Source organism: Parus major, chromosome Z (genome assembly GCF_001522545.3).
Source record: "Parus major isolate Abel chromosome Z, Parus_major1.1, whole genome shotgun sequence".
Taxonomy (NCBI): Eukaryota; Metazoa; Chordata; class Aves; order Passeriformes; family Paridae; genus Parus; species Parus major.
In genome coordinates, this window is record NC_031799.1 from 71146584 (window position 1) to 71174008 (window position 27425).

Sequence of the window (27425 nt, forward strand, 5' to 3'; positions counted from 1 at the left end):
TTCTTGGCTGGTAAATACAGGAGCAACTGCTTTGTATGTGGAATTATTGCCAAAGGTTCAAGGATGCAAACAAACTTCACACAACTAAATCAGATGTTTCCTCAGCGGTGTTCCTACTTGGGAAAGTATGCAGGGAAAGTTCTTTCCCTTCCTTCTCACCTTTCTTTTCCTGCCAGGATAAGGCTGTTCTTTTTCTTCTTCTGCTTTCACTCTCTCCCACCCCACAGCCACTTAGAGCCAGGCCTTTCTTTTTCTCCCCACCTTACAAAGCCACCACCATAAACATGAATTTTACCCAGCAAAAGTCCACTCTCTGTGAATAAATTTACTGCTTTTATTACTCATTTCTCTTTTGAAGGACTGGCCCAGAGACAGCAATAGAACACCATCTTCCAGAGCTCCCTTGAGGACTGTCCCCCAGTGCCAGCATCCTACAAATCTGGCTGTGTCAAAGCACCTTGTCCTTCCCTTCTGATGGGAACACTAGGAGCTTGCCTGCCCTCAGTAGAACAAAACAATGGGTTAGCCATTCCAGTTAAAGGTTAACTCTCAGAGCCCTCCAGTTTTGCAATCCTATTCTCTGAGGAAAATGATTTATTTTACCACACAGAAGCCTCAGTTCACATGAAATGAGTTCTTTTGTTCAGCTGAGGTACCTCATCTTCCCAGAGTCAACCTGGAACTGGTATGGGGGAGAACTTCTAGAAGCAGTCTGCCTAAACTGGCTGTTCCAGCCCTCCCTCCAGAGGGTCCTAACACTTCTGATGGCTGTGGAGAGCAGAGAGGCCAGCTAAGTTCTTAAACTTTGCAAAATTAGGCAGCTGGTGCACAACCTAAGAGGTTATGTCATTGAAACTCAGGACTGACGATGTTGTCAGGCAAGGAGAGGAGAAGGCAGGTTTTTGTCACCCATTCTGTGAGAAGAGAGCTGTTTCACACAGGATTCTGCCACTGGGCAGCAAAACCTTTGCTTCTGGATGCAGTGTGTGCATGTTTCTTCTTGATTTCTTTCTCCCCCACCCTTGAAAAGAAGCAGTAGGGTTATTACAGCCCAAGGTGATGTAGAGAGGCAGATTTGACTGAAAAAAATGTGCAATGGTCTCAGATCATGAGAGAACAATAATGGGCAGGGTGAGGAGGAAGGAAAACAGATTTTTCAGAAGGTGTGTAACTATAGCTCTGGGATAAAACAAACCAACAGCCCCAAAGAGATTCAGGATATATGTTTGTCCAATTAGATCCACATCAGTAGATTTCCCACTGCCTCCCTCTCATCTGGTGTTTAAGCAGCTTTGATTCTCTGCCCTTGGAGAGCTTTTCAGCAGACATTTCTATCTGCCCTACCCTCACACCACAAAGTTCTCCAGCCTCTCACATGAAAGCGTCATTGTTGGTGTTTGTTCTGCCTTTTCATATCTAGGCAATCTTTCACCTAGCCAGGGCAGGTGTAATGTCAGGCTTATTCCATGCCAAAAGTAGCAGATACATGTTCCTGGATCAGTCTTTGCATTCTTATCCAGCTTGTCAATACCTACGTAATATGTTTTCATGGAATTTTTTTTTTTTTATCTGTACCACAAGCTGCAACATGTAAATGTTTGTGTCTGCAGTATGTACTTTTCAGGGACATTTTTGGAAAAACAGGGTAGTACTTCTTAAAAGACTATCCCTTTATTACACAAAAAGAGCAATTGATTTAATAGTGTTGCTGGTACCATGATTATAATATTTTATTAATAAATACTGAAAATTTTGGAGTATCTGGTTTTGTTGCTGCAGTATTGCATCTCCTGAGGAGGTTGTTCTGCGGCATTTTCAGGATTAAATCATGTTGCTCTCTTTACAACTTCTTTTAAAAATAAATCTTGTGTTTTCTATTGGAAGCACTCATGTGGAAGCAGGTACTTCACTGTGTATTTTCTGCCTCATGGCTGTAGAAACAGAGGGGGACTTAACTGTGATGCTGGGACAGATTATTTGTGCTCCTGTAATAAGGACTAGCAGTTAGATTTGTAGGGTCCCAAAACTGGGGAGAAAACCTATGGCCCTTCTTTAGATTCAGCCAGTCCAGTAAAGCTGAAGAGCTGAAATGCAGACAGGAGTTTTTGTCAGAACCTTCTGAAATTCAACAGTTGTTATCAAAACATTGTGTAAACTTCACAGCTCCACAGCTCCAGGATTTGGCTTGGGCTCTGATTGCACTTGAATTGTTTCCGAGTGATCAAAAGAGAAATTAATAGATGCCTAGTAAGAAAGTTCACTTTATTCTCTTTACAGTCGAGTCTAATCTCAATACATTTAGATAACTGTGATAAACATCCCTTTGAACTGAACCTCACCTATTCCTGAAGGATTACAGAGTGCTGGAGTCCGTGAAAGCATTAAATACAACTGCTGGCTCAGATTAATTAAACTTCTGCATTTCTTAAGGGCTCACAGAAGGTTTCACAGAACCTGCACATCGTGCATTCCACATGGATATTCCCTGTATATTATGGGAGAGCAGCAGCTTATTGTATTTTATTGAGGGTAGGTGGTCTAAAAGATGGGGGCTTGCTGTCTTAGCCATGGAGAGGTTGGATAGGACAGAGGGAGGTTTATGCTTTCCAAAGCAGGCATCTATTAATAGAAATCAGAGCCTGGAATATATCCTCTGGTGTAGCCATAAGCAATTCAAAAACACAATTAACAAATATTCAGCGGATGTCATTTGTGCTCTAGGTTGTTAATGCCAGAAAGCTATTATTAGAACCATGAAGTACTTTGACAACTTGCACTTTGAGGAATACAACATTTTCCTTTCTTTACAGTGTGCTGCTTACTAAATTTTGGTGAAATTTAGATTTAAACAGTATCCTCTATATTGTTAAAAGCCAGGAATCTGCTTTAGATAAAATTACCATTCCCCATGAAGTGGATTGAAATATGTTGTTGGTTGGGACTTTTTTTAAGTTAAAATTTAAATCTAACCCTCATGATAGCAAAACTTAATTTCAGTAGGGTAACCTCAAACTAAGCTCTGCGTGAGTAAAGTTAAAATTTAAAGTGAAAGACTTCAGTTAAATTTATGCTATTTACATTCATGTGATATAAAATTCTTTGTGAGAAGAAAACCCTGTTTGAGCCACACACTTAAACCTGCAATTTTTATTTAAACTCTGTCAAAATTGACTAGATGCTTTGTTGATCAGCAATAGAATTTGTTGGTGCTGAAATGCTGGCATTTACTGAAGGAGTTTGTTGCACAGGAGGCCAAGTGGCTCTCTGCAGAAACACTGATTTTAATAACAACAAAGCCAAAGATGGTGCCACCTTTTCCATGCTGTCATGAAATGATAAGTGCTTTCACATTTATTTTTGGGTGCTGAGTTTACTTGTTTTCTACTGAAAATGGAAAATGGAAAAAGTTATCCCACACCCAAGCAAAACACTTCTTTACAAATATCTCTCAGGCAGAATTGTTGAGATTTTATGTGCATTCTGTTGTGTTTTAAATCCTGGGTTAGATTTGCTGTATTGCTGTGATCCAGGTATAAACAATTTACCTGACATGTCTTCATAAAATCTTACACACTACAGCAAAGCTTAGAGGAACAATGCAGTGTAATTATTTTCCTGCATTGTTATATTTCAAAAGGCAGGAAAATCTGTAAGTCCAATTTCTATAAAATGGATCTCTGAATTTTAAGAGGGGTTTTTAAAAAGTAGTTTTCTTATGCCTATCAATACATTCACAGTATTATTAAATTGAGTTTTAATTACTAAACATTATCAGTTTATGACTGTGTGTATTTTGGCATATATTTGTGAAAATACCTAATATGATGCACGGTGATTTTTACATGATGCATAATGTTTATATTCCTTCTAACACAGCATGATGCACACAAATATTGTGTGACTGTAGGGTAATGGAAATGTAGACACCAGGATGTGTACATGCTTATGTCAACTGGATGTTATGCTTGTAGCCAGTAATTAAATATTTACAGAGGGAGACAAAAGAATGTCCCTTAGGCTGAGAGCTCACAGAGTTGTGTGTGTAGCAATATTGAGGGGACTAAACGATTCTGGAGATGCCCAGTAGTCAGGGAGTTGGAAACAACACTCCTATTTTCACAGCAATAATGACAATAAAATGTTCTTACAGCTTTGCCCCCTTGGTCAGATGATCCCCTGGCAGACTTTTGCCAGGATCAGCTTTTCTGTGCCTGTGCCACTGTCTTTGAAAGCACCACATGCCCATTCTCACCCCCAATGCCTCCCTCAGCCCTGCAAAATGATAGGTGAAGCAGAGGCAGAAGAAAATATTCTGAAAATTTTCCTAAGCAGCAGTGAGAAGGTTTTTTTTAATCCTGTTACAGGGACCCTTCTCAGGATGATCATTCAAGTGTTGATCTGAATGAGGTGGATCTGAAGCATCACGTCCCACAAGGTGCTGCAGAGCATTTTTAAGCTTGAAGTTTATTTGGATTAAGCTGATCTCTGTTAAACAGAATGATTCTGGTCATTCAGAGTTTGTCCTAATCTTCCTATCACTTTACTTCCCCATTAACAAGTAAGATCTTTCTTATTTGATGACATGCAGGTTTGTAGTCTGGGAAATTGCTTTCAGGCTAATGTTTAGGAGGTGCAATGTTCTCAGAATGTCAGTTTTGCATAGCACAGTATGCTTGATCTTCTTCCTGTCTGGCAGCAAGCAGGACATCATGTACCTCAGAGAGGCTCCAAATATAATTGAGATATAAAGCACTAAAAGAAGCAACAATATATATTTCTACATATTTGATTTTATACAGTGATAAGTAAGGACCTGTTCCTGGTGACTTTATTGTCATTACTGGAGCAAAAAAATAATAAATAGATGAAGAGAGGCTGACATGCAAGTTATGATAGCAATTTCATGGGTTTTTTTCCCATCTTGGTCCAGCACAAAACCTCAGAATTACTTAGATGGGTCTCCCATACCATTCTTCTTTCTACATATTTGTATTTACAAACCAGAGTGTGCCTCCCCAGGACTAAAGCATTATGGAAAAACCAACTTCAAATGTCCTGAGGCCTCAAAAGTGGATTGTTTAGTTAGGCTGAAAAGGCAGAATTCATTAAACCAACCTTCCAGATGTTACGAATCATCTCTCAAAAGAATTCACAGAGACTGGACCCCAGAGGACATATGGAGAGGCCAAAATAAAAGAGCTCTGTGGGGTCAGAGGCAGATGACACCAGCTTCCAGTGGATTTAGCCTGGATTTTGGCTGGACTGGATGTTGCTGACTGTGGAGCTGGCTCTCAGGATAACCTCGTTACCGAGGTTAGGATTAGGGCTGCCCTCGAGTTTTCAGTCTAGTGAGGTAGACTGTTGTGGGTGCCACAGCTGAAATATTCACAACACGAGCCCCAGGCAGCCTTTCCTTATCGCTGGCTCTCTTACAACATGCCTGATAACTATTACTTAACAGTCATCAGGGAGGGCAGGTCCATAATAGTGAGAGACAGCAGAGGACTGGTGCAGAAAACACTTGGAATTTAAGGAATACACAAGAGGAAGCCAGTGCTAGTGAATGACAAGTACAGGGGTTTAGCAGGTCCAAGCTAAGCTTCTTGAATTATTACTACCACCAGGAAAGGATTGAAGGCTGATTATCTTGAGAAAGAGACATGCCTATCAGCTGGCTGAATCAGATTAGTCATAAGCTCCTCTCCTAAGCTTTTCTTTCAAGCTTGTGCTCACTTTATCTTCTGAAAGGCCATTCCTTTGAGAAACTTGTAGGAAAGAAATTCCTACAAGTACTGTGTAGGAGCCTCAGCTCCAAGAGAAATATCAAAATGCCAGTGCCTGAGATGGTGCTTTGGGCTTGGGGTATTCTGAACCTGGAACATAAAGGGATGGATTTAGAAAGTAGTGTCTGAATATCTGTTTGCCAGGATCTTGAATAATCAAAGACTAAACCTGTACTTAAGCAGATTGACTGCAACTAAAAACCTATTAACTATTAGCATTCTAGTTTCTGAAAAACAGGCCAAGAGAGTGACACATACATAATCATCCTTTTTACAGGATGTATTGATGTGCAAAATATCAACAAAAAACCGCCTAGTGTCCAGTCCCCTCCCACTTGATGCTTCTCTTTGGGATGTGGCTGTATTTACACAGTGCATATAATTTACTTATTGATTTGGGCCTGTTTCCCAATTCTGTAAGTCATGGGAAACATAAACAAGAAACTATCAAACTTTATACAAATCTGCAAGTGTTTGAAGTTACACACATCCTTCCAATTAACTCTCCTCTCAGTAATGTTCCAGACCAAAAAAAAAAAAAAAATTACAGAAAATTACTCTGACAAGGATATGGCAATGTGTAAATTGACGTGGAAGCAGAATTGCTTGTGAAATCTCATTAAAACTGAAAAGCAGAAGAGGGAAAGCTACAGGATAAGAATAGCTGGTGCACAGCTCCTCAGATGAGAGCTCTGCTTTTTGCCACAGCATCTAAGCCCCTACATATGTTGGAATAGATGTACTGTTTTAAAACTCTAAGTAAACATTAAACTTCCACACTCTCTGCCTTACTGTTTGCATTCTTTGACTCTTGGCTGTGAGGGGCTGCAAGTTTCTCGGATGAAGTCACTTTGTACCAAGATGGTAGATAGCTCTGAATAACACAAGCAAAAGTGGGAAAGACAGGAGTTTCCTGAAAGCTGCAGTGCTTCTCTCTGGGCAGGGATCAAGCCATGGAAGTTTTCTGTCCCTTGAGACTACAGTTTTAGTTATGCAGCCCCAAGATTTGGCTTTGCTGCCTGGACAAGACTGCGAGTCAAGGGCATGATCAAATAATGTTTGCTTTTGTTTTTTGTTATTGGTAAGAAAATGATGCTTTCAGTTAATGATTCACAGGGAAAGAAAAAAAAAAAAAAAAGAGAGAGAGAAAAAAAAAGAGAAAATGTGTGAAGTATAGGAGTTAACCCTGTATTACACTGATATGTGAATGCCTCTGGGAATTTCGTCCATGCATGCAAGGCTCCCTTGAATACATGCTGAACAAGATGCTGGTATTCTGCTATTATAATTCTTGAATTTTTTGGTAGGAAGCTAATCCTAGAAAGCAGAACCCCCCGTATTTTAAACAGCAGATGAGAATAAGTAGGCTTTGTTCCTAGGTTTGCTGGTGTCTTTGGGGGTCACCTCGAATTATCATTCATACCAGGGATTTCAAAAGCATCCCCTGATCCTGAAAAGCCAGGTAAAGATATCTAGGAACTGTTATTCCTGTGCAAGTCAAGGCTCCTGTACATTTCACCAGTGTTCAGAATTCAGCATAATTCAACACAGCATCCTAGGATAGAAACATAGGAACATGGGAATGTAGTATCAGAACTCAACATAGGAAAATTAACCTCATGCATCTGAAATGGAGCACTGCCAATAAACAGGGCTTTGATTAAAAAAAATTGTTATATTCCCCTTTCTAGCTCTTGCCAACATATGCAGAATTTTCTTAATATTGACCAGAAAAAGGAAAATGGTCTAAGTCAGACCACTCTAAACATATTCTGGACATTAATGTAGTTAAGGATAAATACCTTCAATAAAGAGTGTTTGTCCACAATGTTTGTTTTTTTTTAATCTATTCACTAACAAGCTGATTTATTTGAATTTTAACCCTCTAAATTTAAACAACAATTTTAAATTATCTGCCTATTCTCACAGTGCACTAATGGAAAGAGATAAGCATCTCCAGTGGATGATTCAGACACCTGAAGATAAAAATGTAAGATAGGTGGGAAGTGCTTGTCTTTCCATTAGAGAAGCCACCTAGATTTTATGGAAGACATCTAACTTTCAAACAGGTAAAATTAGTTGAGAGGAATCCCAGAAAACTACATACCCCAGAAGAGGAGAACTTCAGAAGAATTTGTCAGGGATTACAAGGAATTATTGTCACCTGACTATGAGACTACTGCTAAACTTAAGCAAAAAAACCAAATCCTGAGCCTTGAGGAAACATGAAATATTAGGATTTTTTTTCCTTGTTTTACACTGATTTTAGTAACAGTGGAGTACTGGAAGGAATTGTATTCCTGATAATTTTGTTGTCACTTTACTGTATTCCTGCTTTGAATTTTTTACATATTCAGTGAGTGGCTACAGACAGAATGCAGTGAACTGCTGTCAGCCATCTGCCTGGGACTTCTGGGCCACATGGGGGAGGAACCATGCTGGAAAGGGATTCACACAAGGCCAAAATGTCCTGCATTGCCTGGAAAAGGAACAAGTCAGGTGTTGAAATGACAAGATTGACAAAGGGGCTCAGCACTGGAGCTAAAAGGAAAAAAGGGGGTGCTGAAGTACTGCTTCAGTTAATTTCCTGACCAAAAAAAGGGTTGTAAGATCTATCAAGTTGTTAGCTCTGGCATGGCAGGGATGGGGATAACAATAGAAGCATTATATAATTTGAAGATATATTAACTTGTCTTTCTGTATCTTCTCAGTTTTTAACTTCAGTCTTTCCAAAGAGACTTTTGGATCTAGACAGGCTCCCCACAGCTTCTTCTGCTTGTTTCCTGCCTCTGACTTTTTCTGAGATCCTGGCTTGTAATCTGCTCTCCTCCTACAGTTCCTTATGGCACTGTCTTAGTGCTATCCAAAAATACACGTGTTCCATAAAGAAACCGCCTATTTGCTTGGAACTGGTACTGGTATCCTGGGTCTTGCTAGATTGTACCTTCAGCTCATTAATTTCCTTCCAGAAGAGCTCTTTTCCAATGTAATGATCCAGGTTCAATGAGTCATTCTGGCAGCCAATTTAACCCAAACTGTGCTGAAGTGCAAAGTTCGGGTAGAACTGCATCCCTAAGTGATCTGCTGGGTTTTTTTCTCATATGACTTGTTACACATGGATGCTCATTTGATTAAAACCTCCAATGAAATTGCAAGAAAATTACTTCACACTGAGGTTACACTTAGAAAACATGGTTTTGAGTCAATCTAATATCCACAGGTATCAAATTCTTGCCCTCCTTACCCAGTTTTGGCAGTACTTGGGGCTCAGAGCCATTGTTAGGCTGTTTGTGCACAATTTCACAAACACCCCACTGCATTCCCTATTGCCAGTGTTTTATGATGTGGAAAGGTCCAAAAGATGATCAAAAGATATACAGAAATTTGACTTGGAGTTACAGAAAAGCTTCAAGCATTTTTATTTTTCCTCCTCCACTTTCAGCCACAATTCTCCCTTTCCTTTGGCATTATGTATGCAGACAGACACGCTAATACCTTTATTACATAACTGTTCAGAAATGCTCCCATTTCACAGGAAAGATGCATCTCATTCACACACCTTATGCAAACAAGATATAAATTGCTACACAAGTGAGGACATGCAACATTATGCTTGAAAAGGCTACTCAGCTGCAGTCATCATGGCCCTTCCCTGTGCCAGAGAGTGAAACTCTCCCTTTGGCTTGTTTTCCTCTCTTTTTGGGGCTGACAAAACCCTGCTTCTTCATCACTACTGGGGAAAAAGCTGTGCAGTGAAAAACAAACCCCCCAGCCCCACCTTCAAGGTTGGGTTGACCCCCACTGCTCCCGTGCAGCAGGTCCGGTGCCAACAGGGCAGTTTTTAAAAATGCCAACCCCAAATTACGTGAATCGCGTGATTAAGCGTGTGGGTGAGCTTAAGCTCTTGTAAACCTTTATCATCACCTTTGCCACAGTCTGATGCAGCTGGGGAAACGTGGACTGCTCAGCGAGGTGAACTCTGGTAGAGGGATGGCTTTGATATTTACAGAGATGTGTGTTCTTCCAGCTGGAGGCTTCACACAGCTGCGGCTCATAAGCAGTTGGCCTCAGCTGCAGATCTGCAGCCAAATCACAGATTTATTTTTTTTTCCCCCTCCTCATCTGGGGTTTCTGTCCTCTCAAAAACCCCTTCACCACGATGACTTCGAGAAATCAGTGATTGAAAGGCCTCTGCTGGTTGGTGGGTTTGTGCAAAAGACAGGGGGAGATGATATGAGTATGTTTTGATGAGAGACTGGCCTGTGATAATTCCAGGAGGTTTTCTTTTATTAATACCTAGAGGAGAGAAGCTGAAAGCAAATTATATTTCCAGATTTTCAGATACTAAAATACCATAACCTTTTGTTACAGTTTGATAAACACTATTCTCCAGGAGAGTGCTAAAACAATAATAATTGGCTCATTCATCAGTTGTAAACTATTAATATTGGCTCAAGCAATGAATAAGCAAATTGAGAAAGAAGCCATGTTCATTAGCAGTTCACTATTCTTAGCAATTCATTAGTTCTGAGTTTCCTTAAGTTCATTATTCTAAGGAAGTTTCTTTTTTGCAGCAGGGGATGTACTAGTACTCCATAACTTGATTTAATTAAACTTTGCATTAAAACTGAGTCAATTTAAATACATTTCTCGAAAGAAAAGAGGAAGTACAGTGAAGTAAGAAAGGGGAATAGACACAGCAGGTAAGATGCTGACAGCTGCATTTCCCTATTCCTTAGCTCTTCCCCCTTCCCCCTGTCTAACTGGTACTTTTCCTGCAATGCTCCTCACTGCAGGGCAGCTTAGGAGTGTTTTGGCAGGGAGCAGTCTGCTTATTCTCCCTGGAGACTGCACAGAGATCATAAATCCTTTTGGAGTTCTTAACCCTTGTATGTAACTGACAGCTTTAATCTTCTTCATTTCTAAATTCAAGCAAGAGGCAGTGCGGGCACACGGAGAGGAAGACGCATATTTCAATTGCTGGGCAGCCAGTCACAAACCCTCTAATATTGTTATTTCATGGGTTTTTCGGGCAGAACCCACCAAGCACTGGAAGAGATCAGTTTTTGAGACACACCAGTGTCCTAACAAATGCTTGTGATACAAACAGGTCCCTGAACGTCCTTTTGTTGAGGAATTCATTGGTTTAATCACGTCAGTGACTTTTCCCTGAGTTGTATTTTGCGTTGCACTCCTTCCCCTCGTTCTTTCTCTCTTGGCATAGCTGGCACCTCCTCATGCCTTCTGCTGTCAGAGGCAGCCAGGTGCCAATAGTAATGGTTACTGTCAGGGTGATCTGTGAATGCTGGGGACCTCCTCGTAGGAAGAAAAGGATGATGACCCATTAAGGCAACCAAGTCAACTGTTTAGATGACTCTGTGCAAATCGTTTTTCCAAATGTCTAAATACAGCAGAGAAATCTGCCCTGGCATACCTTACTCCTCACTTATTACCATTATGATGCTACACCAACCAGGTTTTTCACTCATAGTGTGTGTATTTCAGAACATTTTGGTGCATGAGAAAACATTTCCTGCAGGTGAGACAGAAAAAATAAATTACATGTCCCAAGTGGCATATGATTTTATTGTTGCAGATAGGGACAAGATTGATGTCTTGTGTAGTGTCACAAAGCTGCAAGAACCATTTGTGAAAGATACTGGAACGCTGACGTACAATGCTTGGGGTTTTTCCACTGTTTTAGCATGGTTGGTGCAATTGTTTGACAGACTGTGTGCTTCTGAAGATGACAGAACATTGTCTCCTCTTCAGTTTACAGGGTTTTTTCACCCCTTTTACATAAGGATTGCTTAAGGCAAGTGCTATCTAAATGTGTTTGAATGTATGCAATCATCAGAGCCATGTTTTGCAACTCTTTGTCGGAATCCAATAAATATACAGCAATTAAGAAGGAGATTATGACAATGTAGTAGGTGAGCAAACAAGTTTCTAAAAAGGACACTTTTACCCCTTAAATATTTGCCAGCATAATTTTTTGAAGAATCCAACAGTTCATAAGCTGCTGTGAGGACCAGTTGTGTGTTAGATACTATGAAAGCACATTTTATTCAGAGTTTGAAGACCGAGAAACAACGTGAGAAAATTGGTATGCTGCTGATAAGGCTGGATGTTAGAGCTTTACCAAGGTCCCGTATTTCATCTGAAGACACAACACCCTCTGAATGTCAGCAAAACAAACACAAACTTCAGGATGTTTAAACAACCCAAATTCCTTTAGTGGCAAGCTGGGCTGGCAGTGAGTGGTACCCGGTGAGCAGAACAGGATAAAAAGCTCACCCTGTACGGTCCTGTACAGGTCAGATCTCAAATGATTTCAAGTGACAAGTTCATGCACCAGGGAAAAGCATCTATTTCTGATTTTAAACAACAGCTCGTAAAGCAATGTTCCCAAGAACTGTAGAGATGTAGCAAAACAAAGATTCCTCCAGCTTTGATCCAAAAACTAAATTCTGCCTTTTTAGTGTTGTTCAGCATCTGCTACAGCTGTTAAATTGTCAATACTGGGCTCTGTTATGGTTCTGAGAGTTTGATTTGCTTCTGGTTCCCACTTTTCATGTGGAGTCACTGATGGGAAATTGCCCAGGAGGTCCAGTGCTCGATGGCAAATCTGGGATGTTTTAAGTACTTTGAGAATATTTCATTCATATTCACTCACTGCTTATGTAAAAAGTTGAATTTCAGTCTACAGGAACATCTGAGTAATGTACCATGTACCAGAATAGCAGTGACTTCCTAACAATTTCTTAGTTTTCTCAGCAGTGTGTATGCTATTAGGAAGCTGACTCCTACCTGTTTCAAAGATTTTAAGGTTTTACTTTGAAAACAGCAAGAAATTATATATTATTTGCCATGCATAAGGCTCTTACAACACAACGACAACAGGATATCAAACAGTCACTCCAGAAAATGGGCAGGATATTTAAGATATATATTTATAAAGGACCGTTTTTTACAGGTTGTCTGTAGGAGGCTTGGATGTCATCCAGGATGACTAAAGTTTGTAAGGCTTTTCTGAGTCTGTGACAACTGAAGTGACATAAATACGAATTATAATCACAACAAGCCAATGCTGCTTTTCAAAAGTCTCTATTGTGCCTTTCTTGCTTTACCTTAAGCAGCACAAGTGTCCTTAAGATACCATTTCTTATTCTGCCAGGCAGCTCCCTGGTATGACAGTCTTCAGTTGGAAAGCTTGTTTGCACATTGACAACAGCATTGTAAGTAATTAAATCAGCACTATTTCTTGTCCCAGAATACAACCACTCCAGTTGGTTGAGCTTTCTGAAGGTGGAAATGTTGCTCTCAGCTCATGAGGACAGTTTTTTTTTTTAAAAAAAATCCCAAACAACAAAAGAAACAACTCTCTGCAAATGCTTCTCAGAGAATATAATCAGAATGAGAGGAGAAAAAAAACATCTGAGAAGTATTCTAACCCAAAACCAGCACTTAAGGTGTTCCAGAGGGAAAAAAGCATGAGGAGTAATTTTAGCAGGATTCTCTGCTTGGAACTGGGGGCAAAACTGACCATGCCCTATCAGTGGTGAATGGAGAAGGAGCTGTCTTGGTGTTTTTAGTGTTGAAAAAGGCTGGGAGACTAGCCCGACTCACCACTGGCGAAAGCCAAACATCCTGAGAGTGAGGTGAGGATGTGGCAGGGTGGTGAGTACCTGATAAAGGAACCAACAAGTGATAACTCACTGATAACTTATCTGAGGCTGCTGAGCTGGCCTGGGGACATCTGACAGTCCATCCCCTGGTTCTATAAAAGCTCAGCTCCACTATTTAAAGGGAGGATATCCTCACACACCCCTTCTTGGAGTGTGTGTGGAGATTCCTCCCTGGAGAGGGGACTCCCCTCCAGGTTATCTCTTGAGGCTAAAGAGAGAGATTTACCCCAACCAACACCAGCCTCTACTTCAAAAAAACCCTGGTTTTCCTAGTTTTAATACAACTGCTTCGGTATTGCTTCAAAAATAGTGCACTATGCAATACAGCAGTTATAGCTACATGTACTGTGTAGTAAAGAATTCTGATCAAGATGCTGTAGTCCAATCATTATCATAGTATAACCAAAAATAGGTAAAAATAAACACTCTTTAACACCAATACAGAATTGGGAAGCAGGCACTCTTTATTCAGCTGGATGCACAAAATCCCCTCTGAAATATTGAGCCTGCTGAGTATAGAAAAGGCTCCTCTTTATACACTACATTTTACATACATATTCATAGGTTTTCCCAGGAAAAACATACAAATGAGAATAATTTCCCTGAAATCATTGACATGGAGATGTTCTCTCCCTTCTTCTCATGCATTCTTCTGTCCTGGGGGTCTCTGTGGTGGTCCCTGGTTGGTGACTCCAAAGTCACACCTGACTGCCTGGTGAACTGGTAAAACTTGGCACAATTGGGCTGGTTGCTTTCCATTTCTTCTTCCTACAGAATGAGCATTGTGTGGTTCCACAGGCCAGTGATTTTTGAAGAATAAGCATTGTATTTACCCACCAGGTGCAAACAATTCTTCATCTGGCAACTGTAATAAATAACCTGCTTTCATATAAATATGTCTGGTTGGCCATCCTTAATCCAAATGTTCAATTACAGCTATACAATCGTTCAGACATAAATTGTTGGCCGAGACTGGGGTTGGAATTGGATCCAGCTTCACTCTGAGAAGGAGTTTGGAAATCCAGGGGGTCCCTTTCACACCTGGTAACTCCAGGGGAGGTTCTCCCTGAAAAACCCTTTCTGCAGCTCCCAGTCTGTCCTGTGCAATAATATTGTTTATGCCTTTCAACCCTGACCCATGGGGTGTTCTGTTAAATAAAAAAAGTCAATCCACAGTGTTAATATTCCCAGGATCCATGACATGGTGTTAGGAGATAAAATTTCCATAAAATGTTTTTAGCCTTCTAGGCTGTGGTATGCTGACATCACAGAGGAGCAATTTATCATCACCCTACAGATAACTGCCCCACCTGAACTGGAAAAAATTCAATGCCTTCATCTCATTTTATTAACCATTGAGTCTGACAGGGTTACAAAATTCAGTTCCTGAAATGACAATGCAACAATTTTTGAAAATTTGAGTCAAATACTAAATTTCCACCCAGTCTTTTAAGGAATTTTGAAAATCACTGCCAGAAGGGGTTAGATTGAAAACTGTGTTCCTTCATGGTTGTCATGTGTCTCACAGATTTAAAGGACCTTGGAAATGGTCCATCTCAGAGTGTACCTGTGAAACTACAAAACTATTTTGTGAAGCAAATGCCAGAATAAGTTGATCTCTTCTGTGCTGATGCAGAAATAACTATGTTCCAGGCCAGATCTATAATAAATGCTCATGTGGAATTGAGATAGACTGTAAAACACAAAATTCAACCTCACCCTTCCTCCCTCGGCTTTGTTTCAGGCAGGGACGTTTCTGGTGTACTCCCTGGGCTGGAAGGAAACTGCAGTTTGTTTTTAGAGCTTTTGCCTTGGAATCTTTCTGTCCTTCCCCAGCTCCCTTTCTTCCTTCTCACTGCCATATCTGCAGCAAAATCAGTAGTTGGAAAGGCTGACAGTGTCTGAAGTAGGTGGTGTTCATGACAAAGACCTGGCACTTTGCATTCTGTCTGGTTTGCCATATATCAGCAGTCAGCATCATGCTTGGAGTCAGACCTGCAAATGCTCTAATATTTGAGGTTAAAAAAAAAATTAAAAAAAACTGTGATAGTCTTCTGCATGTAAGGACTTCAAAGGAATGTAAAAGAAACACAAGACTGTTCAGCATGTGTGAAACATGAGATTAAGACATCTGATGGGCTTTTCTGTAAGTTCATTAAGATGTTAATGGAGCAGAGGTATTTATCTTTTCAACACTCTGGCATATTCTGAACATCAGGATTCCAGCTCCTTCTTTGTTAGAGAAAAAAAAAAATGAACCATATGTCTACTCAAAATACCAAACAATGCCAAGTGAAAACATTTTCTGGAAGTGGAAATCTGTGTGGAATAACACAGAAATGGCAGTTTTTTAGAGAGAAAGTTTAAAAAAACTGTTTAGTTTAGACCAAGGGAGGATATTCTGGAGAACAGTTCAGGAGCCTGTAGACTCCTGCTTGGTCACTTGGAGCCATTTCCAGAATAAACTAAACATTTCTGTCACCAACCTCATACCAAATGGGGATAACTGTAGGTGCTACATGTGTGCACTGAGTCAGGCATATTTCCTGAATGGTAACTGTCAATCAATTTCAGCTTTGTTTCAGAAATTTGTTTGGTTTTTATTTTCCTCCTTACAGAACAAAAATTTAGAAGAAAATCACTGGAAGCAGGAACATAACATGAGACAATTAATTTCTAGATAAAAAAGCAAAACCAAGGAACTAATTAAAAATAATGCTGATGGTGTTACCCAACAAGTTCTTTAAAAAGGATTCTATGCAGAAGTGGGGGAAGATGTTAGAAAATTCTTTTAACTTTAGCACAATAATATTAGATACCTACATCAGTGATTAATATGTGATAAATTGTACTAGCAGACTTCTTAGTTCTGAGATTGTGTGTCAGAGCAAAGAATGATAACAGAAGTACATCTTAACTTGCTCACATACTCAAGATATTCTCAAGGAGAAAAGATTCATTAGAAGATCTGGAACCATAAAAGGGAAATTTGGGGAATAGGATGTTCCTAAATGATCACCAAAGACCCTCAAAAGACCCCTACTTCTTATCTAAATAAGTCCACTGGAATATTTTGCATATCTGCATGTTTCAGGAAATGTAATGAATATCCAGCTCAGTGTAGCTGAGGAGGTCACCCCCAAGCTATAAAAACATGAAAATTGAAGGGAAATAATACAGGCAATCTGTGTCTTTTACCAATCTGTCCTCACTTTGAAAAGGATTCAAATGGAAACAGGAAAAACAAGTTCTAAATACTATGTTGTCTTCAGTGGGAGGAAGAGAGTAGTGAGATGAGAGAGAAGAAAGAAAAGAGAGAAGGAAAATATGTCTGACAATTCATTTCCAGTCAAATTTCAAATATCTCCATTTTGTCAGCGAAAAAAGGTTTTGTCCAACCATCCAAATTCCTCTAGAACTACAGAAACCACACCTCCCTCTTCCCTCCTGTGGGCTGGATCACCTTGCCACCTTAATTTGTCCCAGCAGCACAGCTTCTAAAACCAGAGGAGCACCTGGCCTGTCCTTTGCATTTCGTGCTGCATGAAGGAGAGGCCAGACTGTGTGTCAGCTGTGAACCAGGACCTGCCCTCCTCTCCCTCTCTGCAGTGCTTCTTGTGTTAATTAACAGTTAATTACAGTGTGTTAATTCCAAGGCTGGATGCTGGGTGCCTCTCTCTCAGCCACGTGCAGTCACTGCAATGGAGCACTCAGAGATGATATTTAGCAGGTCAATACATCCCAGCAATGAAGCCACAGTTCCCCATCCAATGATTTAATCAACAGGACACGTTTTTCTTCAACTGCGATGTCTCATGAATTAATTACTGCAATTCAAGGTTCTTAAGTGTTGAAAAATGTGCTTGGTTATTTACAGGGTAGAGCAGAAACACTTTCAGCTGGGAGGGATGATGTGCCCTGCTAATCTGGGGCATGGTTAACCCAGGGTTTAGTCACTGAAAATAAATACCATTCTAGTAACTTCCTGAGCAGAAGGTCAGGAAGAATATCTCATTTTATTTTTTGAGTCTAGTATCCTAATTCCAGAAACAATGCCTTGGAGTCCTGAGGGAAAATGCAAGCATAATAAAAGATTAAGCTACAACTTTCATGATTCATATATTCCCTTATTTTGTAGTTCTAATTTTGTGGAAAATTAATGTTGCTGGACTCACTTTCTCCTTAAGAGGCAGAAGGCCAAGAAGAACCTGAAGGTTTTTTATGTCCTCTAATGTTTTTATAGGTTTTGGCAGCTGCACAGGTCTGTCTGGTTTATCTTTCATGAGAAATGAAATTGTCATGCTCCAGTCAATCTGCTGCAGTAATGTGAGAGTTCACTGATAATGGATGTTACAGAAATCATACAGTACTGCTCTTAGTAAGACAAGGTTTTAAACCTGCCCTCAATGTTCCCAGGCTATTATCTTTCTTTTTTTTTTTCTTTTTCTTTTTCTTTTTTTTTTTTTTTATGACAAGCATGGGTATTAATCTTTAAATTAGTTATCTGTAAACCAGGTTAGTTTATTTGACAGTTCTGTGCAGGCTGCTATACTTGGAAAGTCTGCTCAGACATGGTTATTATAGATGGACAATATATATAACCGTATATAAAGGAAAATTAATAACAAGAAAGCTAATATGAAGTATATAAGCATATTGACACCAACAAGTGGCTATATAACAACTAGATACTACATTTTTTCTGTGACTTTCCATGTTCTTTTCATGGTTTTCCTGTTGTCTCAGTTTAGACCACAGGTCAGACTGGTTTTTACTGTGTTTGTAGTAAAAGAATAAGAACTCAGTCCTTCTTCTTAAAGTCATGAAATACTGCTATAATGTTGAAAAAAACCCCATTGGTATCAGCCAAGATGATTAAAAAAACATTATTTATATCATTAAAACTACCATGTATCTGTTCTCCCTCCTCACCACCTGTATCCAGGTTTTGGAATGAATTAGCAGTCTTAAACAAACTTCTGGCCTTTAAATCAAACTGGTAAAACAGAACATGCTCTCCATTCAAAGGTGAAAAGAAAAATCTGGCACTTGTAGGAACTAGGGCTGAAATATCATTATAGATGAATATTGCACCATTTCAGAGGAGCTTTAGAGAAATTATTCTAATCTTCGTAGATTTTCTCAGCTAAAAAGGCAAAAATGTTAGAGTACCAGGACCCTATAATCAGATATTTGAACTGAATTTGGTTGGCAAGTTTCACCTTGTGAGAACCTGGAGGGTGAAACAAATTCCGTTCTGTGTGGAAGAGAAATTTCAACAGCGACCTTTATAAAGAAAGCTGTGCCTATTTTGCTCAGTCCAGTATCCTGGAAGGTCACATGGTGATAAGAGCACCTTATTATGACTAAACTGTTGAATGTATTTGTGATAAGCTGGTTCTTTTCTTTCTTATCCTTCTCATTGATTAATTAATTAATTAATGAGGCCTACTGTTGTTTCAGCCTGAAATGAAAGTGGCTGAAACATTCATGGCTGAAAGAACAAAGTAATCCATGATGTTAATTAAGGAGGAAAACTTATTAAATGCTTGCCTTAAACAGGTATTTCAGAGACCAGGACTTTGGTTCCACACACTTGCATTTGTGTCCAGATGTAGATACAAAAATATCTTAAATATTTTTTAGGATTTTGAAACAAGGTAGTAACTACCCAAAAATGAAATAGGCATTTTAAAAACTTATAAAAGCAAATAGTCTGAGGACCTTGGAGAATGATGAAATAATATTAAAAATCTTATTGAAATCATATTAGAAGTCCTAAAATCATGAGAGTACTAGGAAAAAATCTAGGAGAAAATTAATCTTTCTGTGTGTGCAATGTAATATTAACGGTGGACAGTAAATAATGCAAATGATTGGTTAACATTACTGGCTGAAAATTCATTTTTTGATAATCATCCATTCTGGGAACTGCAAAATAAGGGATTAAGCTTTTCTCTATTAAAAATACCCTAAATATTTAATTTCAATTAATAATATTTACAAAAGAACACAGACTACCTAAAATACAGGTTACATACCTAACATACTTTTCTGCAGTTTTGGAAAGAAGTAACCTAAGGTGAACTAAACTAAGGAGCAACCTAACCTGGAACAACATACAAAGGGTACAGAGAATAAATTACATAATTTTCTTCCTGTTTTGCCAAATCATAACCTGGGACCATCACACAATAGAAGATTTGTCTGTCACAGTCAAAGCTGGAGGTATTCTTATGCAGGAACAGTCCTGAATTTGAACTTTGGGGAGCAGCAGCAAATATAATCGTAACAACTTAACCTAAACAGGCCTGTGTTAAAAAAAAAACAACAAAAATTATTAAAAAAAACCCCAAACCAAACACAAACTTACCAACCAACCCAATAAACAAGCCACCAACAAAAAATTAACCAAACTTTATTAATTATCTGCATATGTTTTTTCTTGGTACATGAAAATTTATTGTTCTTTAAAGCCTTTTGGCCTGGATTTTTAATGCTGAAATATGTGTACCTGAGGATTGTAAAAAATTAAGTTATGGGTACTATATAAAAAAGGCTTTCATCGGTGAGATTTGATTGACATGTACTTATTTTTCCAGGGAATCACCACCTCTTCAAAGAGCTTGAGATTAGTGATTTAGAGTTGTGGAAGTTGGGGCTCTCCTGGGTCTAAGAGAAGATGTTCCTCAGTTGATTTAAGTGAATGCTTTTGTGGGTTGTGGCGCTATGAGCTGACCTAAAATGGAAATAAAAATGTCAGACTGGATCTGAGTAGTCTTAAAGGGTTAATTTTTAACGCAAATGACAACAGTTTAGTTGAAAAAATGCCCACAGCTGCTTCTATCTTCCAAATCCGGGAAAAGGCCTTGGAAGCAGCTGCCCTGTGCAGTGTGGGAGCTCCTCTACACAGAGATCCTGACTCACTTTTCCTTGGGCAGTAACAACTTTACTGCCACTATGTCAGTAAAAGTCACCTGTTTGAACAACATGGGTTTTTTTAAACTTAATTAGACTACCTAGAAAAGCGAGCCCTGTCTCCCTGCCTTCATGTTCTTGGAAACACAGAATCAGGCTGGAAAAAACCCTTAAAAACTTTGAGTCCAATCACGGACCCAGCACTGTCAAGGCCTGCCCTAAACCATGTCCCCAAGTGCCACTTCGACCCATTTGTCAAATCCCTCCAGGGACAGTGACTCAACAACTTTCCCAGGCAGCCTGTTCCAGTGCCTGACAACGCTTTGGGTGAAGAGAAGATTCCTAAATTCCAATCTAAACCTCCCCTGGCCCAGCCTGAGGCTTCCTGGGAGCAGAGCCCGATCCCCCGGCTGTCCCCTCCTGGCAGGGACTTGTGCAGAGCCAGAAGGGCCCCCTGAGCCTCCTTTTCTCCAGGCTGAGCCCCTTTCCCAGCTCCCTCAGCCCCTCCTGGGGCTCCAGCCCCTTCCCAGCTCCGTTCCCTTCTCTGGGCACGCTGCAGCCCCTCAGTTCCCTGTGCTGAGGGGCCCAGAGCTGGACACGGCACTCGAGGTGTGGCCTCGGCAGTAGCAGCACAGGGACGGGCACTGCCCTGCTCCTGCTGCCGCCCCACGGCTGCCACAGCCCAGGGGCCATCGGCCTCTTGGCCACCTGGCCACCCCTGGGCTCGTGTCCAGCTGCTGTCACCAGCACCCCCAGGGCCTTTCCCAGCTTGCCAGCCCCTCTGCCCCAGCCTGGAGCTGCAGGGCGTTGTTGTGAGCCAAGGGCAGGACCTGGGGCTTGGCCTTGTACCTCACCCCAATGGCCTCAGACTTGTCCAGACCCCTCTGCAGAGCCCTCCTGCATGATCCTCACTCAGTATCACCTTCAAACTCATGTTTTACAAGTAAGGATTCTTCTGAATTGCCGAGCAAAACAAAAAAATATCCACAGTATTCCCCTGCCCTTCATCCACCTCAAATTTCTGCCTAGAATGCAAATTGGCTTGTTTGGTCCTAGAAAGAGTTTCACAGACTCTTCAGTATTTTTTGGTAGCAAGGCAAGGAAGAGAGTTGAACATGCAGAAAGACATCCACCTCATGTCCTGCTGCATGCAAATGGCAAGTCATCCCCAAAGAATGTACTGCATGACGCTACAGCTATTGAAATCTTATTTTCCTCAGAAAGCCATTTTTTAAAAAATACCAAAGTTTAAATAATGTCACTTAGTGATTGTTTGCTCTGATACCTTCCTTATTCTCTCCATGAGCATTTTTTATTCTTCTGAGCATACAAAACTATAGACACCCCATACTAATTATTCTGTTATTCTGCTTAGCATATGAAAATGCATTCTGCATTGCATATCAAAAGCTCCTGAATCAGCTTTCAGAAACCTTTTCTGTGCAGTGCTATTGATATTTCCAAAGAATTTCAGAAGCAGAGCAAATTACTTATTCAAGTTCAATTTGGTGCCAGCATCAAGGAATCCTTAATATACAGAATAAAGCCAAACAATCTCAATCTTTTGCGCACTGGTGCCTAGCACTAGAAGTTTAAGACAAAACTTAAGACAAAGTTGGTATGCAGCTAAGAAGGAAGCTAGGAATTTGTGATTTGTAACTCCTATTCATACATTTCCCCTTCCTTTCTCCATCTAAAAAAACTCTTTGGACATTTTTTCAGACGCCTGTAAGATAGCTATTTTTTCCTGAGAATCCTGACTCATTTCCTATCTTCCTGTAAATAATTTTACCCAAGAATTTGTCATCCAGTGTTCTCCCTATTAACAAACCTTCAGTCTGTTTACATTTGGAAATATTGCAATATGCTAAGGCTTGAAAGCAAAGAGATAATTAGCTCTCAGATCCTTTCTGAAGTGTTTTATTCCATATGCTTTCCTGAAACTGGACGATTTGGCCCCAGAAAAGTAATGCCCTTAATTATTTCTTTATACATCAAGATAGGGATTCTCTCTGCTCCCTTGGCTTAGTGTCAACCCTGTCAGAAAGGAAATGATGGAAAATAAGAGCATGTGCTCTGTAAGGTTTAACTGAGGTCATGGATGCATTTAAGAACACGTATTACATGACTGCCCACATGAAATGGGAGATAAGCAGAGTTTTAATGATAAGTCTGTATATTTATTTTTTTGTTGTTTTTTTGAAAGGAAGTGGATGTTTGGAGACCACTCATATTTCATCTAGAGATGCGAAGTGCTGTGTTTTACACCATTTTTGAAAGGAAAACACAGAAAGTATGGAAAGTTTCCTGCAGGGAAACACAAGTCTTGGCAATATTTCACTTTTGTGATGAATACCTGAAAGACCGTTGTTATCCATCTTAGAGGGCTACACTTGAAGAGGGGCTTTCAAAACCAGAAAGAAAAAAAAATGCAAAACATTACCTGTTGTGCCTTTTGTGTTTTAGCTCTCTGTGTTTTGCTGAGGAAAAGCAACCCATAAGATTTAGTCTTGTATCCAGAATCACACATCATGTTTACTGCTTTGGCTTCTGCTCTCTTTCAAAACCCTGCCACACTGCTGCAGCAATTTTGACCTTCATTTAGTTACTTGAGGAAGTAATTCCAGTTCATACACAGCAAAGCAATCCTGGATCTGCTTTAAATTACTTTAGCAAATGGGTTTACCTCTGTTTTTGCCTGAAAAAGGCTCAAGAAGAGGGCTTTGGACCAGCTTCTTGCATCCTGCAGTATGGTTTCACCGTGCATGGAAGTGATCCTATGTATAGAAGTCTCATTTAAAGTACGTGATAGATCTTTTTATAGTCCAGGTACTTAAAAGTGACTTCTTTAAATAGAAATATCCACAAAAAAAGCCAAATCAACCTTGCAGTTATAAGGAGAGGGGTCCTTATTTTTCACACCATGTCTCTTTGTTGATCTTGTTTTTGAAGTTGCTTGTGAGTGACTGATACTAAATCCACGCAGAATAAATCTGATAAATCTGATTAATTCAGAGGATAATACGACTTAAATAAAGCGCAAGTACGGATTGCCAGCAATGTCATTAGTTTTAGAAAACAGGTCTGTGAAATGTCGAAGGTTGCGGGCGTGCAGACTTAACTCGCTTCTGTAACTACCAGTTTATTTCAAGCCATTAATGTCAAGTTACTTTTTTTCTGATACCCTTCATGTGGTGCAGCACAATTAGGTGTGTTACTCTGTGTTTAAAGCATGGTGATGGTGGAGACCAGACATTGCACCACGGAAGACAAAAATACCAGCGTGATTCACCTGAATTAGAGAAATCCTACACTTTATATCTGCCTCAAACATGATTTAATTTCCCTGATATGCAACAGCTGTCGATTAAAAAAAAAACAAAACAAAACAACCAAACAAAACCCCCCAAAAAACAACAATAAAAAAAAAAAAAGTTAAATAGGCCAGCACAGCTACAATCATAACAAACAATGACCTTGGCTTATATCTTGTAGCCATGGCAGCAACTGAAAGGACTCTTCCCACAGTGTGTTAGGAGGAGGGTTTTAATCGCTGTTTCCCATGACTGGGTGTCTCAACGAGGGAGCAGGACTGAAACAAAGAGTTCTGCAGCGAAGGGGGTTATTCTGAGGCACGGCACAATTTGTGATCACACCGTAGGAATTTTGTTTCAGCCCTCCAGGGAATGTGCCTGCCCCACACGGTCCCCGTGCAGCTGATTTGGGAGTCCTAAAGCTGCATCTATGGATGGTGGTGAAGTTGTTCTGTGTTTGTGTGTATGAATGAGGGTTTATCAAAGGAAAAGAAGGTTGGTGAGAAGGTTTTTCAGTGTTTCCTGTTAGTTTGATCAAGATTATCACGTCAAAGCCAAAACTGGAGCTTGTTCTCAGTCTGACTTTTCGACATTTCTTCGTGCCCATTTCATTAAATATGGGAGTGCTACTACTCTCAGTTCACAGGAATGGGAAAAAATATAAATAATTGATCCCTTTCAGAACTAGAAAAAGTATGAGGAGGTTTTTCTGTCTTTGGAAGGTAAAGTGAATGGCTCACTCTTTTAAGTCAATTAGCTGGTGCATTTTTTTCTTGTATCCTTAGGGAATGCAGAAGGCACAAATACAATATGAAAATCTTTATTACCACGTCAATAGCAGATGAAAAAAGTATTTTAAAATGGGAAAATAGCTACTGGGGAGTTGAATAGGAGTTTGCATAACATTAAATCTGGGATTTATTTCTGTACTTTTGTTCGGGCAAGAATACTTACAGGTCAGTCTATAGTTGGGTACCAATACTGCACATACCACAGCTTAGCACAGCAGAGGGAATGCAGGTGTTGTGCTGAAACAACCAGACCCTATCTACTCACCTCAGACACAGCTCCAGAAGTCTCTCCTTAGTTTTTTGCAGGGAAGCTCATGAAAAAATCTGCAGGTGTCCTTTCTGGCTTTGCAGTCAATATTTTTTGGTGTGTAGGTATAAGAAGTGCTCTGCTGTGTAAGACACCTAACTTGCTTATTTTGCCACTCAATTTAATGCAGTTCCTTCCTCTTTCCATTGGATCCAAGACTCCACTCAGCAGAAGTCACCACCACCACCAGGCAGATTCTTTTTTCTTTTTTCTGACGGCTCCTCTGTCACACATCTCTTTGTAAAGCTTCTCACTTGACCTTCCTGGCACAGTAAATTATTAGGATCACAATAAATACCACGTTTGATTGGAGTGGATTCCATGGTAACCTCTCAAACTGCTTTTCTCCAGGCTGTGGGGAGTGGAAGTTGCCCAAGAAGCAAGGAGATGAGTTCTGCCTACACTCTACCTGCAAACAGGAGGAAACACGCTGTGTGAGGTGTACAAAGAAATGGCTGCTTGCATGGAGTCTTTAGTAATCCCCAAAATGTGTAAGAATAAATATGATAGAGAAATTCAATGATTTTTTGTGAAGGGAAGCTGTTCCCTAACTGGCAGTACTTGCCTGTGAGGTTTGCTTCACCAGTTTTGGCAGATAAGCATAAAGAAGTCAGATACAAACTATGTAGTATGTAAAGTGTAGCAAAATGAAGGAGGGAGATGGAGACTTCCCAATTATTCTGAGGGATATAGATGGTTATTGCCAAAGGAGGTGAGTGAATTAAACCTACAGTGTTGGGCATCCCTTGTTTTTGGGGAAGAGTGTGATATTTAGCATATCTGCAGTGACAGGGCAGCAATCACCATGGTAGATGCAGTGATACTTGTGGAAATTAAAAAAAAAAAAAAGAATAAGAAAGTTATGACAGCAACAAACAGTGTCAGTGTTGTCTTTTCAAAATCTGCAGAAAAGCACAAAAATAACTGGAGTAATAAAGGAAATGTCCCTCAACACTGGTACCTAAAATAAGAGCCGAGGACAAGTACTTTCCCAGAAAAGTCACAACCTCCAGTAATTGCCACTCCAAGGACTTCTCCACTATATTTAATAGCTCTTGCTGGCTTGTTCTTCCATTAAGTTTTTATGGTCACTTTTGGACAATTTTCATATTTCCTTTTTTTGTTCTAGCTGAACCTGCAAGGCTGTGGTTCTGTTAGGAGTGTTGCTAGACGTTTCCTAACTCTCGTGTTTGAAGAGACAATCAAACCATTGCCTACCTTTATGTTCCCTGTGACTTTTGTGGTCTGCTGCCTGAGGAGCTTCAGTGTGTGTGTGTTCCCACTTCCCTGCCACTCTTGCTCATGGATCTTATCCTTTATCTGGACTGTGTGAGCCTTTTCTCATCCTGCTGCTTTTCAATATGAAGCACTTAGAGCTGCATGCAGAGTTCAGGATGTGGCAGCTCCTGGCTTCACATTGTGGCAGCAGGACGCTTTTGGTGCAAGCAGAGGGGATGGAGAGCAGGGGGAATGGGACAGTAATCCCAATTGTTGACTCTTAAACTCATAACTGTGATACTCAGTTCCTGGATTCTGGCTGTTTGAGAAGTTAATGAGCGAGCAAGCAATGCCACTTGTAAACATCCACCCTTAAAACTGGTTTTACAGCCAGTCTTGCAGAACCCAGCTAGGCAGGACTGTGCACTGTCAGTGGAACAAAGCTGCTGTGAGAGCTAAATGAAAGGTCAAAGAATGTGGCTTCATTCCTCTTTGGGAAATGCACAGTATCTAGTAAATGTTGTCAGCATTTGGGGATGGGTGGTCCCTGGAGGATGGAAGCTGTGTGGAAATTCCCATGCCTGGGTCTGAGAAGGGAGGGAAGAGAGGGACCTATTGCCTTGCAATACATGTGGGCAAGAGGGAATTCAAGAGGGAAGTGTCTTTACTGGTTTATAGATGTAGGACAGCCGTGACTGGCTGAAATGAAAATTAATTCCAGAGGCGTTTGAGGTAAAGTGGAAAACAATCTCTCATCCCAGGTGCTTGCACATTTAGAACACAATCAGTAGAAAACCCATAACTCATTGGACATCATGTGGGGAGAGGTTTATAGAGAGACAAGATGTCCTGAGAGCTGAAAGACCCACAAAGGTGGCAAGCAGGACTAAAGTTCTCAGTTGATGGGAGCTGTTTGTTTAGTTTGTATCCCATCCTACATGAGGCAAAAACATCTGCCTGAGCCCTTCTTCTTGCAAGAGTTAAAAAAATAAAACTTAATCTGTATGTTCTTCATGTATTGCCACATTACCTTAAGTTGAACAAATGGCAGTATACAGATTTCAGTAATTTACATTTGATAGTAAGGTTTTAAGTGCTTAGGTGTTTAATCACCTCTGAAATATGTTTCTATTTTCTACATAATCTGCAGGAGGTAGCAGTCCTACAAACTTTGTTTTTCCCACTTTGTAGCCTGAAATGACCCATTTGTTTAAACTAGTTAGCATGTGCAACAAATGCCAGATATAAATTAATTTTGTTCTGCAAGGAGAGCTTATTACTTCTTGGAAGGGTGTCCCTGAAAACCAATACTGGTATTTATCAAGGTGCTGGTATTTAGAATTTTTAAGGGTATCTAAAATTTATCTGAAAATTATACACTTGTACACAGAATTTGCAACCCCTGA